Source organism: Budorcas taxicolor, chromosome 12 (genome assembly GCF_023091745.1).
Source record: "Budorcas taxicolor isolate Tak-1 chromosome 12, Takin1.1, whole genome shotgun sequence".
Lineage (NCBI taxonomy): Eukaryota > Metazoa > Chordata > Mammalia > Artiodactyla > Bovidae > Budorcas > Budorcas taxicolor.
Genome location: NC_068921.1, coordinates 67,204,480 through 67,222,747, shown reverse-complemented (window position 1 = coordinate 67,222,747; position 18,268 = coordinate 67,204,480).

Here is an 18,268-nt window from a genome sequence, read left to right as displayed (position 1 = left end):
TGGTGCCCAATTCATTTTTGTTCTATCACTGTGGTAACTGCTAGTTCTGAGGCTGACTTGTATTATATATTTAGATTAATAAAAAGACTAGTAATGAAGGAAGGTACTTGTTTTAATGTTTACTACCTATATGGTACTGTTTTGGGCACTGTATATCCGTGTAACTATATAGCTAGTATTATATACGTGTGTGTGTGTGTGTGTGTGTATTTTCTAATCATCACATTAACCCATTCAGGCATTCCTTTTTTATTTTTAAAAGAGAAAACTAGTTTGGGAAAGTCAGTTCACTTATCTAATATCATATACTTAGTTATTGACAGAATCAGAATTTGAACCCCTGTCTAAATCAGGTGGAAAAACTTTAAATCAAACTTTGAATCAATTTTGAACTCCTATCTAACTTTCATTATTCCTTGAGACTTATCTCTGATCATAGTTCCAACTTGGGTCATCAATTCATCTTAAAAAGTAGAATAATATAGTGGTTGGAATACATAGACCCTGGAGCCAGAACCTGGTGCAAATTCCAGATGTATGTTTGTCAGTTGTGTGATCTCTAGCAAGTTATACAACTCTTTGTGCCTCAGTTTCCTCAGATGTAAAAGGGAATAATAACCAGAGCATTTATCTAATAGATTGTTATCAGTTCAGTTCAGTCACTCAGTCGTGTCTCTCTTTGCGAACACATGAATCACAGCTCGCCAGGCTTCGCTGTCCATCACCAGCTCCCGGAGTCCACCCAAACCCATGTCCATCGAGTCGATGATGCCATCCGACCATCTCATCCTTTGTCATCCCCTTCTCCTCCTGCCCTCAATCGTTCCCAGCATCAGGGTGTTTTCCATGAGTCAGCTCTTCATATCAGCTGGCCAAAGTATTGGAGCTTCAGCCTCAAAATCAGTCCTTCTAATGAACACTCAGGACTGGTCTCCTTTAGGAGGGACTGATTGGATCTCCTTGCAGTCCAAGGGACTCTCAAGAGTCTTCTCCAACACCACAGTTCCAAAGCATCAATTCTTCGGTGTTCAGTTCTCTTTATAGTCCAATTCTCACATCCATACATGACCCCTGGAAAAACCATAGCCTTGACTAGATGGACCTTTGTTGGCAAAGTAATGTCTCTGCTTTTGAATATACTATCTAGGTTGGTCATAACTTTCCTTCCAAGGAGTAAGCGTCTTTTAATTTCATGGCTGCAATTGCCATCTGCAGTGATACTGGAGCCCAGAAAAATAAAGTCTGACACTGTTTCCCCATCTATTTGCCATGAAGTGATGGGACCAGATGCCATGATCTTCGTTTTCTGAATGTTGAGCTTTAAGCCAACTTTTTCATTCTCCTCTTTCACTTTCATCAAGAGGCTCTTTAATTCTTCATTTTGTACCATAAGGGTGATATCATCTGCATATCTGACGTTATTGATACTTCTCCTGGCAATCTTGATTCCAGCTTGTGCTTCTTCCATTCCAGCATTTCCCATGATGTACTCTGCATATAAGTTAAATAAGCAGGGTGACAATATACAGCCTTGACATACTCCTTTTCCTATTTGGAACCAGTCTGTTGTTCCATGTCCAGTTCTAACTGTTGCTTCCTGACCTGCATATAGGTTTCTCAAGAGGCAGGTTAGGTGGTCTGGTATTCCCATCTCTTTCAGAATTTTCCACAGTTTATTGTGATCCATACAGTCAAAGGCTTTGGCGTAGTCAATAAAGTAGAAATATATGTTTTTCTGGAACTCTCTTGCTTTTTCAATGATCCATCAGATGTTGGCAATTTGATCTCTGGTTCCTCTGCCTTTTCTAAAGTCAGCTTGAACATTTGGAACTTCATGGTTCATGTATTGCTGGAGCCTGGCTTGGAGCATTTTAAGCATTACTTTACTAGCATGTGAAATTAGTGCAATTGTGCGGTTGTTTGAGCATTCTTTGGCATTGCCTTTCTTTGGGATTGGAATGAAAACTGACCTTTTCCAGTCCTGTGGCCACTGCTGAGTTTTCCATATTTGTTGGCATATTGAGTGCAGCACTTTCACAGCATAATCTTTTAGGATTTGAAATAGCTCCACTGGAATTCCTTCACCTACACTAGCTTTGTTCGTAGTGATGGTTTCTAAGGCCCAGTTGACTTCACATTCCAGGATGTCTGGCTCTAGGTGAATGATCATACCATTGTGATTATCTAGGTCATGATGATCATATTTGTACAGTTCTTCCACGTGTTCTTGCCACCTCTTCTTAATATCTTCTGCTTCTGTTAGGTCCATACCATTTCTGTCCTTTATTGAGCCCATCTTTGCATGAAATGTTCCCTTGGTATCTCTAATTTTCTTAAAGAGATCTCTAGTGTTTCCTATTCTATTGTTTTCCTCTATTTCTTTGCATTGATCGCTGAGGAAGGCTTTCTTATCTCTCCTTGCTATTATTTGGAACTCTGCATTCAAATGGGTATATCTTTCTTTTCTCCTTTGTTATAAATATTAATAAAAGGCATTTAGAAGAGTGACCAGTACATGAAAAGTGACTAATAAATACTACCTAAGTGACTAATGAAATTTATTATTATTGAAATGCATTATAATTATTATTTCTAAGCATAATTGGGAAGTAAAGATAGTCAACATATGTTTGTCACTTATTCCAATAAATTATGATACTTGAAAGATCCTTTCCATTCTCTGTCTATACAGGTCACTGATATATACAATAGTTTCAATGATATGTGTTGATATAAATTTCAAGAGAGTTCTCAACTTGGTTGTGATTAGCAAGGTTAAAAAATACTAAATAATTTTTACTTATAGGGTGTATTCTGAGGTGTGTTGTGATTATCCTCACTTTAAATAGATTTTGAAACCAGTTATTGTTGTTCAGCTTCTCAATCATGTCTGACTCTTTGCAACCCTGTAAGCTGCAGCATGCCAGGTTTCCCGTCCTTCACCATCTCCCAGAGTTTGCTCAAACTCACTTCTTGAGTTGGTGATGCCATCAGCTATCTCTTCCTCTTTACCTTATGGCTTCAATCTTTCCCAGCATTAGGGTCTTTTCCAATGAATTGGCTCTTCACATCAGGTGGCCAAAGTATTGGAGCATCAGCTTCAGCATCAATCCTTCTAATGAATATTCAGGGTTGATTTTCTTTAGGATTGACTGGTTTGAGCTCTTTGCTCTCCAAGGGACTCTCAAGAGTCTTCTCTAGCACCACAGTTCAAGGCATCCGTTCTTTGAAACCAGTAGTTAGTTTATTATTATTATCTATTTGGCTTTGCCAGGTCTTAGTTGTGGCATGTGGCATCTTTTTTTTCAGTTGCAGCATGCGAGATCTGGTTTCCTGACCAGGGATGGATCTTGGGTCCCTTGCATTGGGAACTCAGAGTTTTAATCACTGGACCCCAAGGGTAGCCCAGAAACCAAGTTTCTTTTGAAATAATATGTCAGCGTAGCTTTGAGCCCAAAGGGAGACATGCCCCATAAAATGATTAAACATCTAAACTTTTGACTTCCCAGATAGAAATTTATCACCTGGGATAGTAAATTATATAAAGGTTGTATGAATTAGGGATCTTAAAGGGGTTCATGCAAAAGCCAAAGCTCTATTTACCAGAGGAGATAGTACAGATATTCTGAAATAAATTCCACATGCACACATATATTACAAATTTTTGTTTATGATCAATACTACAATCAGCAGTCACTCCATTAATTTAAATCATGCTGGCTCAATGAACTCATTGATGTTCACAGTTATTTATGTTTGCTCAGTACCAGAAGGAAATTTGCTTGATATCAGTAATGTCACACAACAAAATGGCGTGATTGCATATTTGAAATTATATCCTTCAGTTTCCTTCAAAAAAGAACTACACTGTAAGAATTGTTAAGTGCTTAGGAATGCAATAAAACTATAGGAAACCATTGTACTAATACTGTCAAATCAGTATTTTAGTTTTTTGGGTTTTTTAATCTCAGAATTTGAGTCTAACACCCAGCTCAAAGGTTTAAATAGAAAAAGTTTTCAAGGTCAATCTCTTTCTACCCTGTGGTTTAAAGCCAAGTCCTCTTATTAAGGTAGCCATTATTTTTTAAATGGCCTTGAAGATTTGTGATCTTGGGTATAGAATATGTAATAAGCATTGATTACTTTTATTCAGTTCTAATTTAATTTTATCTTTGTGTCTTTTATACCTTAATGCTTTTATGCTAAAAATAAGGATCAAATAAGTAAAGTAACCATAAAAGATATTCATCAACTCATAGAGTTACATGCTTTTCTATTTTTAGAAAGAATTCAATCAAGATAGTTAATTTATATGTTCTCTTAAAAATTAATTAGTAATAGAGTAGTTAAGTGCCAAAATATAATCTCTTGCAAAAGTTGGATTGAGGCAACCCAACCCAGGCTCCTGTCCAGCCATGCAGTTATAATGGATCTCACATTTTGATGGTTTTCTGTCTGTCATTTCTAGAGTCTGGCTTTTGTCTCACAGTTCAAACTGGATTCATATTCTGTGACAGTAGGTTAGAGAAGGCAGGGAGAAGGGGGAACGTGTAAGCTCTCTCCTCTCTCCTTTCTTTTTTGTCATGAGAGCAAGAGAAGATGGATGCCTCAACTTAAACAGAAAGAGTAAATTCACCCTTCTGTGCCTTTTTGTCTGCTTTAGGTTGAATGATGCCCACCTGCTTTGGGGAGGGGCATCATCTTTATTCAGTTTATTGATTTGAATGCTTATCTATCACTTCTAGAGACCCCCGCTCCACAGACACACCCAGAAATAATGCTTTACCAGCTATCTATGCATCCTTTAGCCCAGTCAAGTTGACACATAAAATTAACCATCACAACAATGGCTTACATTTCATTGGTCAGAACAAAGTCATGGTCTCATCTAGCTGCAAGTGAGACAGGGAAATGAGCATCCTTACTGAAAAATGAGTGAGTTCTATTACCAATGAAAGAGAGGGAGAATATATATTGAATGTTTGTTAAAAGTCTCAGTCACCCGTCTCCTCAATCTATCTGAGTAGTAAGTTGTTTAAGGGCAGGAGTGGCAACTGACTTTGTACTCTGTAACATTTTGCAAAGAGAAAACACACATTTCCAGAAACCTTGTAAAGAAGATGAGACAATCTCAGGCTACCATACCTGGAGCACTGACACGTCATTTTCAAATACATGTTAAGAAGCCAGCATTCACACTTCTAGACTAAAGAAAGGAAGAGTGACAAGAGGAAGAGTCAGAACATGTTTTTTTTTTTTTTTTTGAGAGTGATAATATAAACACACATCAGCTTCTCAATCTGACAGTGTCTCAGAGGGTGTCCTTGCCTTCACGGGATGAGTATTGGAGAGCAAGAGCCAGAAACTAGATTTTTGTCAGGGCATTTGGAATTAACACAGAAAGAATAACTATGCTCTCCAAATTAATAAGAACCTGGTCTATAAACTAGGAATTCTACTTGAATTCATAACATGCAGTTTGTAGCTTGTAATACTTTTGTTCATTGTCTTTCACTGATAAATAAAATGCCGCATGGAAATCTCCTTCAGTGAGTAGAATATTCCTAGTAAGCAGAGAATCAAAGAACCATAAAATTGAAGAGCTTTCAAAGATAGTCCCGGTGATTTCTAATAAGCATCTTTGTCCCCTCAAAAGGGAACATCTTTCTAGCACTTTCTAAAACATATGTATACCAGTTAGGCTCTTTCAGTATGCAAGGAATAGTAGCTTCTTCAATTTACTTTAGTTACAAAAGGTGCTGTAGAGCTGAGGCAAGGAATTTTGGTGAAACAGAGCTCCTGTGCTAGGCTTCTCATAGGAACTTGAAAAATTACACTTTCCTGCCTGTGTTACTCATGCCGTGCTTTGTGGTCTTCCTGTTAATTGGAATCACAAGCAGTCTTAGATAAAAGCATAACTGCCTGGGTAGTGAAATATTAATCATCTGTATAAACTTCTGCCTAGGGATGTTCTGTGTCAAGGAAATGTGTTCAAAGGTCCTGAGCTGATAAAGCACAATGGGGTCAAAGGCTCCTGTGTCAGATGGATGTCATGAGGACAGGGATGGAACAACTGAGCAGATAAGAAAAACAAACTTAATGTATCAAAGAGTTTTGCAACGAACTCCTTGGAAACCATGTCCCAACACAGATGCTAAGGTCTGGATAACATAGGTATGGCAGGCTTCACAGATTGGGGTGCAGATAATACCCTCAAGCAGCATTCTAAAGTGAGACATAATCATACACATGGATGTGCAGGATATACAGTCTGCTTTCTTCAAGACATTCTCATCATGTAAATATTTGATGGGCTGAAGTATTTAATGGGTAAGATGAGGCAACTAGAAAGAAAGAAGCAAGTCTTGATGGCTTTTATGATGTGGAACTGTTAGGTAGTTAGAATAGGAAAAAGAAGTCCAAAATGGTGGTGGCTAAGACAAAGAAGGGAAAAAAAAAAAACCCATGAAAATAGAACAAAGGAAGGTCCAAGGACTAGAGTGAGCACCTCAGGTAAAACAAACAGCCCTCCTAGCTAGCCCAGTTTACATACGGCAGGCTCAGCAGGTTGGGGGCAGGGGAGGAGATGAATGTATAAAAGGAGGAAGCCTAGAAAAATTGAGGCTTCTCTTGTTTTTAGGGTCTGCCTACCCTCACGTTGCCATTTCCTTCTCCAGTAGCAGCAGCCCTCACTCCTCGGGGGTGTACTATCCTTTGTTTTTCCTAATAAAACTGAGCTGTAACACCCATTCGTCCCTCGCTTCAAATTTTGGTGTGGCAAGACAGAACTGAGGAAATTACAGACTCCCCCGACAGAACTAAATCCACTCTTGCGTGTTGTAAGCACCACCAAAAATTGCTCTGGGAAGGGCTGCCATATTATCAGCCTAGAGAGTTGGTGACTAAATGTCAGGAGGGAAAGTCAGGGAGATTTTCTACTCGCTGGGAGATTCCTCTGCAGAGATTGTTACTATTGTTAGTATGCTGGCTTTCTAATTTGTTTAGTACTTGGCCATACTAGTACTTGGCTGGAACTGGTATCTCTCCCTGCTTACCAACATGCCCAGTATGGATCTTCTGCAGAACCTTGGAGGATGGGATCTGTAGCTGGGGGAGGGGGAAGCTGAACTCGATTTGCTTCAGAAAGAGAAACTGCACTCTTGACTCCAGGGTATCTTTTCTATTAAGTTGGAGTTAGGAGAGAGTTCTTTCCTGGTTGCTCAGTGGAAAAAAACCCGCTTGCTAGTACAGGGGATGCGGGTTCCATCCCTGGGTTGGGAAGATACCCTGGAGAAGGAAATGGCAACCCACTCCAATATTCTTGCCTGGAAAATCCCATGGATGGAGGAGCCTGGTGGGCTGTAGTCCGTGGGGTCACAAAAAAGCTGGACATGACTTAGTCACTAAACAACAACAGCCAGTGAGAGAAAAGGCATGGCTCCCAGGCTTTAGCTGTGGATGACCGCCTTTGGCTGGCTTTACCCAGAATGGAAGGAAACAGGGGAGAGGGAGAGTGGGGCTAGATGGAAACTGAGTTTGTGCTGAGGCTCCTGGTAGAGCAGTTTTCCCAGTTTGCATTCATCCCTGTGGGGGATGAATGCAATCCTGAATGGAATGCCACTACCTCACATTGTTCTTACTGGATTTTTCTAGATTTTTATAGCTAAATGCTTTTCTATTTGTATAAACTCTTTGAGCAATCTCTAAAGAATTTGAATGATTATCATAGCTAATTTTGACCAATAGATGTGCCTTACTGATATTGTTTCCCTGAGTCCTTCGTAGTGCCATTCTGAAAATCTCAATGGTTTGTTAAAGGAAAAGAAAATTAATTACACTTGTAAACCTGTAAGGCAGACTTTTTTAGGGGGACTATTGTGATAGTTTGTAAAGACCACTGCAGTGGTGCTTTGTAACTGGCGAGAAAGGTTGGACTCAACACAGAATACAAGTCTAATGGAGGTCAGTTGATGGAAACATCAAGGGTTTTGGGAATTTCTGGCTATACTGACCTAATAGTATTCTTGCTGAAAGCAGAATTTAATGATCAGAGTCACCTGGGGGATGATAAAGGCTGATGACCCTGGAAATTGAGGGTGACCAGACATATTGAAGATTCTGGCTTAACTAACCTAGCAGGGTTCTCGATAAAATTGGAAATGCCGAAACCAATATGGAAACCTAAAGGTCAGGGCCCAGTTGAGAGTTCAGAAAAGGTTGAGTAGAATTTGGTCAAGTAGAGAATCTCTGTGGTCTTCAGAGACATCTTTCTTAGAATTTTCAATTCCTATCCATATTTAGAATGACAAGTTTTGCTAATTCATAAGGAAAAGGGCATTTCTCCAAGTTCATGTGTAGTTTCTTGCTTCAGATTTATGATTAAGGGAGGCTTCTCAGATTTTTTCTTTATTAATGGTAATTTTTCCCAAGGTGCGTTGGTGTCTCCACCTCTCACTTGGGTGCCATTACAGTAGCCACTAGATCAGCAGCCGCAAAACAACATGTCCACATTGAGATATGCAGTAAGCACATGCTAGATTGCAAAATAATGACTATAAAAGTACTGGGCATACACACTAAGGAAACCAGAATTGAAAGAGACACATGTACCCCAGTGTTCACTGCAACACTATTTACAATAGCCAGAACACGGAAGCAACCTAGATGTCCATTGGCAGACAAATGGATAAGGAACTTGTGGTACATATACACAATGGAATATTACTCAGCTAGAAAGAAGAACACATTTGAGTCAGTTCTAATGAGGTGGATGAAACTGGAGCCTATTATACAGAGTGAAGTAAGTCAGAAAGAAAAACACCAATACAGTATACTAACACATATATATGGAATTTAGAAAGATGGTAATGATGATCCTATATGCAAGGCAGCGGAAGAGACACAGATGTAAAGAACAGACTTTTGGACTCTGTGAGAGAAGGGTAGGGTGGGATAATTTGAGAGAAAAGCACTGAAACATGTGTATTACCATATGTAAAATAGATAACCAGTGCAAGGTCACTGCATGAAGCAGGGCACTCAAAGCTGGTGCTCTGGGACAACCCAGAGGGGTGGGGTGGGAGGTGGGAGGGGGGTTCAGGATGGGGGGACACATGTGCACTCATGGGTGATTCATGTTGACATATGGCAAAAACCACCACAATGTTGTAAAGAAATTATTCTCCAGTTGATTAATTTTTAAAAGTTCATAGAAAATCTCTTACTGATTATTTTTATATTTGTTACATGTTGAAATGCTGGTAATCTTCATTGTTGCTTGTTTGTTGTTGCTTACTCAGTTGTGTCTGACACTTTGTGACCCCATGAACTGTAGCTCACTAGGCACCTCTGTTCATAGGATTTTTCAGGCAAGAGTACAGTAGTGAGATACCGTTTCCTTCTCCAGGGGTAATCTGTATACATTAGGTTAAAGGTATTGTTAAATATCAACTATATCTTTCTACTCTCCTTTTTCTTTTTTAGTGTGGCTACTAGGAAGTGTAACATTTCATAGGTGGCTCACATTTCACATTATGTTTCTGCTGGACAGTGCTGTCCTAGATCACCCCCACCCTGTCAGCTATAAAGGGAAGGGGATCATATTTTAAATTTCCTCAGAAGGCATTCTGAGCTTGGCAGGCACACAAGTCTAATAAACTCCTTCCCAGTACAGACGTCTTCAAAATGTTGTGGCTCTCAGGTTATATTTCACTATTAAGAGGTCAGATGTGAACTAATAAAAAATGTATAAACCCCCAGCAAACAGTTCATTTGGCAATAACAATTATAAATCTGTATTATTTTCCTGTTGACAGATATTTTCATGTTAGTTTCTCTTTTGCTCTCATTTCCTTTGATACAGGCAGGGAATTATTAATATTACAGCTGTTTTCAGGATATTTTGAAGTTGAAGATTTTTAAGGTTAATCAATTGTAACAAATATGATAAATTAACATCTTTTTTCATCCTGTCCAAATTAGATTTGATTTAACACATACATTTGGACATCTACTAAGTTCAAAGGACTGTGTTACCACAAAGAATTCTGAAAGCCATTAGTTACCTTTAACCTGCCAGGAAAAATAAGATAAATACACAAATGATTGTAATCTGATTTTGTGGTACATTGATTTAAGGGCAGAATTACCTTCAATATAGGGGAATCAAGGAAGCATAACGGGACCAAAGTTTATGAAAAAAAAAAAAAAGATTCATATCTTTATTGTTTGTTGGTTCTTAGCTATGCTGGTCATTCCAATTGGAATAAAGTGTCTTTTTCTGTTCCACCTAAGGAAGGAAAACTAATCTAAGAGGATGATCATGTGCTGTGCTGTGATTAGTTGCTCAGTCATGTTCTGACTCTTTGTGATCCCGTGGACTGTAGCCTGCCAGGTTCTTCTATCCATGGGGATTCTCCAGGCAAGAATACTAGACTGGCCATGCCCAGAATACTATACTTGCCATGCCTTCCTCCAAGGGATCTTGACTACCCAGGGATCTAGCTTGGGTCTCTCTCTTGGCAGGAGGATTCTTTATTGTTTGAGCCACCAGGGAAGCCCAAGAATACTGGAGTGTGTAGCCTATCTTTTCTCCAGGGAATCTTTCTGACCCAGGAATTGAACTGGGGTCTCCTGAATTGTAGGCAGATTCTTTACCAACTGAGCTACTCAGGAAGCCCTCAGTATAATCATGGAGGTGTGTAAAATTTAGTTTAATAAAGATGTTCAAAATCATTGTCTATGATATATTGGAAATATGTTGCTCTACAGGGCATTGATTAAATAATTGGTATTCATATAAAAATACTTTGAATCAGTTATAATTATTTTTAGAATTGTATTTATTGGCCTAAAAAACATTCATATTGTTAAGCAATGACTGCTTAAAAAGAAAACATATAATCACGTCATAAAGTATTCTATCTTTATATATTTATATAAATATATAATCCCTATATGTATCTATCTCTTTATATATGTGTGTCTTCTGCTTAGATGAAGTAATTCATGTCTGATTCTGTGACTCCATGAACTGAAGCCTGCCAGGCTCCTCTGTCCATGGAATTCTTCAGGCAAGAATTCTGGAGTGGGTCATCATTCCCTTCTCCAGGGGATCTTCCCTACCCAGAAGTTAAACCTGGGTCTTCCGTATTGCCAGCAGATTCTTTACCATCTGAGCCACCAGGGAAACCCCTTCTATATAGATCTCTGAATCTAAATATAATGTTTGTATATTTTATACAGCCGTATTTCTACAAGCTAGATTTTTTTTTAAGTGAGGCAAAATGAACAGAGGTTGGAAAATTTTTGATACTCTACTTCAAGATTTTTCAATGGAAATTTTTTATTTTTTAATCACAAAAGTTGACTAAAATAAAGTTTTTTTTGCGACCAGATAAGACTTGAAAGATAACATGAATGTAAAGTGTTCATAGTTATATCAGAGTTAATTCTATGAATATACTCTCCATTAAATTATTTTCTCTCTGTCCTACATTGGAATTCATATCTTTTCATCTCTAAAATTTCCTGTTATATATGGAGATGATTCACTCTGTTTTAGAAAAAGGTAGCTAATGAGAGAAGTACAAGAGGATTTTTCTTTTGCCTCCCAAAGAAGACAAATAACTAACATCTCTCTGGATTTTAAGAGAAAAACAGAACTAGGAATTAAAAGTTACATAGTTCAACTATGGCTGACTTGCCCTTATGTTTTATAATAAAGTGAAATAATGATCTTCTAAAGGGAAGTTGTTTAGAAAGATTTAAAATATTCATATTTTCTCATTATTTTAAAATCACTAGAAGATGCTATAGTGCAATAAACTAGCTTAATTTTTAAATAACAAAGAACTTCCAATTAAAATGAACATGCACATGATCTATTGATCTTCATGTTTCAAGATATAACCTAATTATAATCTGATATAGAGATGGTAAATCTAAAAATGGCACATAAAAATGATATGGTAGGGAACAATAACAGTGACATAGAAGAAATGTTTCTTTTAATACCTTTAAATGTGACATAAAACATTTTAATTTTATTTCCTATAATTTAAAAATAAAATGGTGATGAATTTGAAAATTGTAATCTATGTTGGAACACGTTATTTATCAAAGTGTCCTGAACACTTTAGCAAATTGGTAGGCTTATCAAGAATCAGAATAGTGAATTTGGAAAGAGATTAACATTTATATTATAACCATTGCATTCACATGCTATTACATTATTTGTACTATTTTAATCAATGTCATGGTAATGTCAGATTTTATAACTTCTCTAGGTAGCTTTATTTTCATTTTTTGAAAATTACAAGACTAAGCATACTCTCCCAACTGATATGTTTGCCTATTTGTTTAGTCCCTGTAGTTGTTGTTCTTTAGTTTCTAAGTTGTATCCAACTCTTTGAGCCGATGGACTGTTCTCTATCCATGGGATTTCCCAGGCAAGAATACTGGATGAAGTCACCATTTTTTTCTCCAGGAGATCTTCCTGACCCAGGGATTGAACCCAAGTGTCCTGCATTGACAGGTGGATTCTTACCACTGAGTCACTAGGGAAGCCCAGTTATGGGGCAATTTCTGTCAAATTCTAGGATATATAAGCATGCAGTTTTATTCAATATGGTGCACAGAACTGCTCTTAAATAGTGAGTGAGTGCTGATCTTTTGTTGCCAAACAGCTGTGTTGTTACCTTGGGTAATTCATTTTTCTTTTTCAGATTTTAGCCTTCTCTTCTGCAAAATAAAGAAATACATGATCTTTGGGTTTCTATGTAGGTTTTTTTTTTTTAATTTTTATTGGAATATAGTGGATTTACAATATTGTATTAATTTCAGGTATACAGCACAGTGAATCAGTTATACATTTACATATATCCACTTTGTGTTTTAATCCACCCTTTTGTTTGTTTGTTTTTAGATTCTCTTCCCATATAGGCCATTACAGAGTACTGAGTGGAGTTCCCTGTGCTGTATGGTAGGTTACCGTTAGTGGGCTTCCCTCATAGCTCAGTCGGGAAAGAATGTGCCTGCAATGCAGGAGACCTGGGTTCAGTTCCTGGGTCGGGAAGATCCCCTGGAGAAGGAAATGGCAATCCACTCCAGTATTCTTGCCTGGAAAATCCATGGACAGAGGAGCCTGGCGGGCTACAGTCCACAGGGTTACAAGAGTTGGACACGACTTAGCTACTAAACCACCACCATTAGTTATCTAATTTATATATGCCCTCATGTTTGTACTCAGTTGTGTCTGACTCTGTGATCCTATGGACTGCAGTCCTTTGTCCATGGGATTTTCCAGGCAAGAATACTGGAGTGGGTTGACATTTCCTACTCCAGGGGATTTTCCTGACCCAGGGATTGAATCCACGTCCCTTACATCTCCTTCACTGGCAGGTGGATTCTTTACCACTATGCCACCTGGGAAGTCCCTTTTATATAGCATATATCAATCCCACTCTCAATTTATCCCTCTCTGCCTTTATCCCCTAAATGGTAACTCACTTCAATATTTTTGCCTGAAAAATCCCATGAACAGAGGAGCCTGGCATGCTACAGTCCATGGGGTCTCAAAAGAGTAGGACATGACTTAGCAGCTAAACAACAATAACAACCCTAATCCCCTGATAAGCATAAGTTTGTTTTCTACATCTGTGACTCTACTTCTCTTTTGTAAATAAGTTCATCTGTACTCTTTTTTTTAGATTCTACATATAAGCAATATCATATGATATTTGCCTCTCTGTGTCTGACTTCACTCAGTATGATAATCTCTAGGTCTATCCATGTTGCTACAAATGACATTATTTCATTCTTCTTTGTTGCTGAGTAATATTCCATTATATATATGTACCACATCTTCTTTACCAATTCCTCTGTTGATGGACATTTAGATTGCCTGCCTGTGCCAACTGTAAATAGTGCTGCAATGAACAGTGCAGTGTATATATCTTTTCATATTCTGGGTTTCTATGGGTGTATGACCAACCTAGACAGCATATTAAAAAGCAGAGACGTTACTTTACCAACAAAGGTCCGTCTAGTCAAGGCTATGGTTTTTCCAGTGGTCATGTATGGATGTGAGAGTTGGACTGTGAAGAAAGCTGAGTGCCGAAGAATTGATGCGTTTGAACTGTGGTGCTGGAGAAGACTCTTGCAAGTCCCTTGGAGGTCCAACCAGTCCATCCTAAAGGAGATCAGTCCTGGGTGCTCATTGGAAGGACTGATGCTGAACCTGAAACTCTGATACTTTGGCCACCTCATGTGAAGATTTGACTCATTGGAAAAGATGATGCTGGGAGGGATTGGGGGCATGAGGAGAAGGGGACAACAGAGGATGAGATGGCTGGATGGCATCACCGACTCAATGGACATGAGTTTGGGTGAACTCTGGGAGTTGGTGATGGACAGGGAAGCCTGGCATGCTGCGATTCATGGGGTTGCAAAGAGTCGGACACGACTGAGTGACTGAACTGAACTGATGGGTGTATATCCACGAGTGGGATTGCTTCCACATAGTTTTAAAATCAAATGATTTTTCAACATATGTAGTGTGAAAATTTTCACCTAAAAGCAAGCCTTAATAAAATGTTACCTCATGTTTACTTAATCCCAGCAGTCTGCACAGTCAGTGAGCAAGCAGAGAGAAGCAGGAATTGCAGCTTACCTAAAAAGATAGTTTTTAAATACTGTGTGTTGGTAATTTTAGTGTTTTAGTCTCTTAAATATCATAGAATGTGTACACATAAGGCTGTGCCAGTGAGGCTTTCTGAAGCATATACCTATGTATGCACCCTCTTATTGCCAATGTGGCCATGTGTGTTCTCTTATGCATAGTAAGAGCTTTGTTCAGTACTGATCCATTTGAAATGAAAGATGAAAGTCCATATGGGAAAATAATCAGAAGCAATTTTATAAAAGTTATCTATTGCACTGACCTTCTCAGTCTTTGAATCAACAGCCAGAAATAATTTATATAAAGGCAAGTTTTATGAAAATGTAACATAAAAGCCTTTATATATTATATTTTATCTATTCATAAAGCACAAACACAGCAATAAACATGCAAATATATGAAAATGTATGTGTATTTTATAGATAAATAGAGATAAATGTGTATATGTATTCACATATTTAGATTTAATTATATCTATACTGTAATGAACGTGTCGCAAAAGTAGTAGTAAGGTAGACAAATTTACTCTAAATTTATTGCAGTTAACCATCTGTGATGAAATTCTCATAGATCCTCCTTAATATTTTTAATAAATGAAGAAAACAAAACACTAAAATTACCAACACACAATATTTAAAAACTATCTTTTTAGATAAGCTGCAATTCCCTGCTTCTCTCTCCTTGCTCACTGATACAGTGTTCTCTCCAACTATTGCACTTCTGGTCTCCTTTCATTTTCTGAATTAGCCCCTACTCTTCAGGGGACCAGATAACACACTCCTGTGTTCTGTCAGCTTGTTCTGCAATAAATCATCAGAGGCAGCACCATTTGTTTAGTCCTATTTAAGAGGGTCTCCTGGGAAAATGTGAGAAGAAAAAATTCTGTCAAATGCACTTTTATTACTTCCATCGCTGACTTCCATACACTATGATCTTTCAGACCCTTAGTGGTACCACTCTATTCACTATTTGCTTTTAAATATTGTGAGACACTACTGCTGCATTAGTGAAGACCTCAGATCATAGCTCCTGTAAGATTAGTGAAAACAAAAAGCAATTAATTGCTAAATATTTAATGACAGGGTAAATCTCTTTGCTCAGGCATATTGTTCTCTCCATTAAATGAAAGCTCAGGAAACTTTGTTCTAACTATTCTTCCCTTCATTTATGAAAAGAGTATTCCACTCAGTCTTATGCAGAAAAGCCACATCACCATATGTGATAAACAAATTAGAATTATCACCATATGCATAGAGTTGTAACTAAAATCATATTTTATGCATTACTTTTAAGTGTCCTTTAAGTATTAAGTAATAGTAGGTTATCATATAAGACATCAAGTAAATAGATACTCTTTTAGACTGGAAATTGACAAGGAAATTTAGTAGTCATTTCGTTCAAGCACATTGTGTTACAAATGAGGAACTGAATTCAGAGGGATGATGGGAGTTGTGGAAGGTCATACAGACAGTTAGACTAAAACCTTTGAATCTGCACTTGTTCTGGTTCCTCCAGCATTTTTGGATGCCTATGTGTCAATGATTCAGCCAGTCTCCCCATCAGATGGTCACACTAGGGCATCTGGCATATGGGATCTCTTCAGGATGCTCACATTATTACTAGAGCTGAATTTGAGAAAGACAGGGACAGGAAAAATATCCAAGAGACTAGATGAGAATAAAAAGTTTTTGTAACGAAGGAAAATTTAAACATACCCTGTAAAACCTATAAATAACCTTAAAAAAATAACCTAACCTAATAAGCTTACTTTTCAAAAGGTTTTCTGAGTTCAGGGATATTGAGTGATTCAATGGAAAGTGTTGACATCTATCTTTAGAAATACAGTAAGTCCTACATAAGAACCTTCAAATATGTGAACTTGCCCAGCTGTTGTACTTTTACTCCTATACTTTTCAAAGTACTGTATTATAAGATTACAAATGTTTTCTTTGTGTTTGTTTTTTTAATATATTATTTGTGTGAAAAGTATTATAAACCTTTTATAGCCCTGGTGACTCAGATGGTAGAGAATCTGCCTGTAATGTGGGAGACCTAGTTTTGATCCCTGGGTTGGGAAGATCCCCTGGATGAGGGCATGGCAGCCCACTCCAGTATTCTTGCCTGGAGAATCCCCATGGACAGAAAAACCTGGTGGGCTACAGTCCATGGGTCACAAAGAGTTAGACACGACTGAGCAACTAAGCCCAACGCAGCACATGGTCCAGTACTGTATAGCCTGATTGTGTTAGCTGGGTGCCTCAGCATAATTTTGTTGGACTTAAAAACAAATTGGACTTTCAAATGCATTCTTGGAACAGAACTCATTCATATGTAGGGAACTTACTCTACTTTGTCACCTGTTATCAACATGAACTTAAGGAGATGATCTTGCCATTCAGAAATCCTCACTTGGTGGTGACTTTCCGTATTATACTGAGCAATACACTGATTGCTCATTAATGGTTAAGTTCCACCTCATCTTGGCCTGAGCTCTGAGCTCTATCCCAGACTATAATCATTCTGAGATGTGGTCTGAAGACTCTGGTCAGGTAGACTTGCCATTGCAGGGGCTGGCAGTTGAGGTCTTCAGTTTGTTACAGTTGGAGACAAATTCACTTGTAAACACTGGGTCAGGGCTAATATCCCTTTATAATCAATAACAGCAAGACCACTGTAACTCCTTATATTTTGGAAATACATTTTCCATGAATAAACTTTGTAGCCAGGATGAGGCTAAGCAAAACATGACAGATGAAACAGGCAGGAGTAGGTCTCTCTCGCAATTCTACTCTCTCTTATTCCTCCTCCTTGTTGTTCAGTCACACAGTCATGTCTGACTGTGACCCCATGGACTTCAGCACGCCAGGCCTCACTGTCCCTCACCATCTCTCAGAGTTTGCCCAAGTTCATGTCCGTTGCATCAGTGATGCCATCCAGCCATCTCATCCTCTGATGCCCTCTTCTGCCCTCAATGTTTCCCAGCATCAGGGATTTTTCCAGTGAGTCCTCCTCCTTAAGCTCTAATTATTCACACTCAAACTTTCTTTTGCTGTTTCTCTATCAAAAGCTTAGCCACAGGCAGAATTAATAATTTAATAGTGTGGTATTGTCCAATTCTGGGCACACATGCATTTTAAGAGAAGGTTTAATGGGAAAGGCACAAACTTGAAATTATTAAGGATCACCATGTGCCAGGTGGGTCTTAAATATGTTTTGTATTATCTAGTCCTGTTAAGTAATTCTGAGTTAGATACAGCTAACTCAGTTATACAGATAAGAAGATAAAAAGGAAATAGAAAGGATAGCAAGGAACTGTGAGGCATGGGTGTGTGTATGTTGGTGAGAGGGAGAGGAATGGGTATGTGGGGTGAGTTGGAAAAGCCATGACTTGATTAATTCTATTCTGAAAGTCTTTGGCAATTTTGATCACAATTTTGTAAGTTGAAATCCTTGTTTATTCTATGGGGGTCTTGTTATTCTGAAGAAATTACTGTTGTTAAAAATACTTACTGGTCAGTGCCTCGATTTCTTAAAGAAATAGAATAAGACAAAAGCTTGCTAAACACACTGTACTGCTCATAGCGTTTG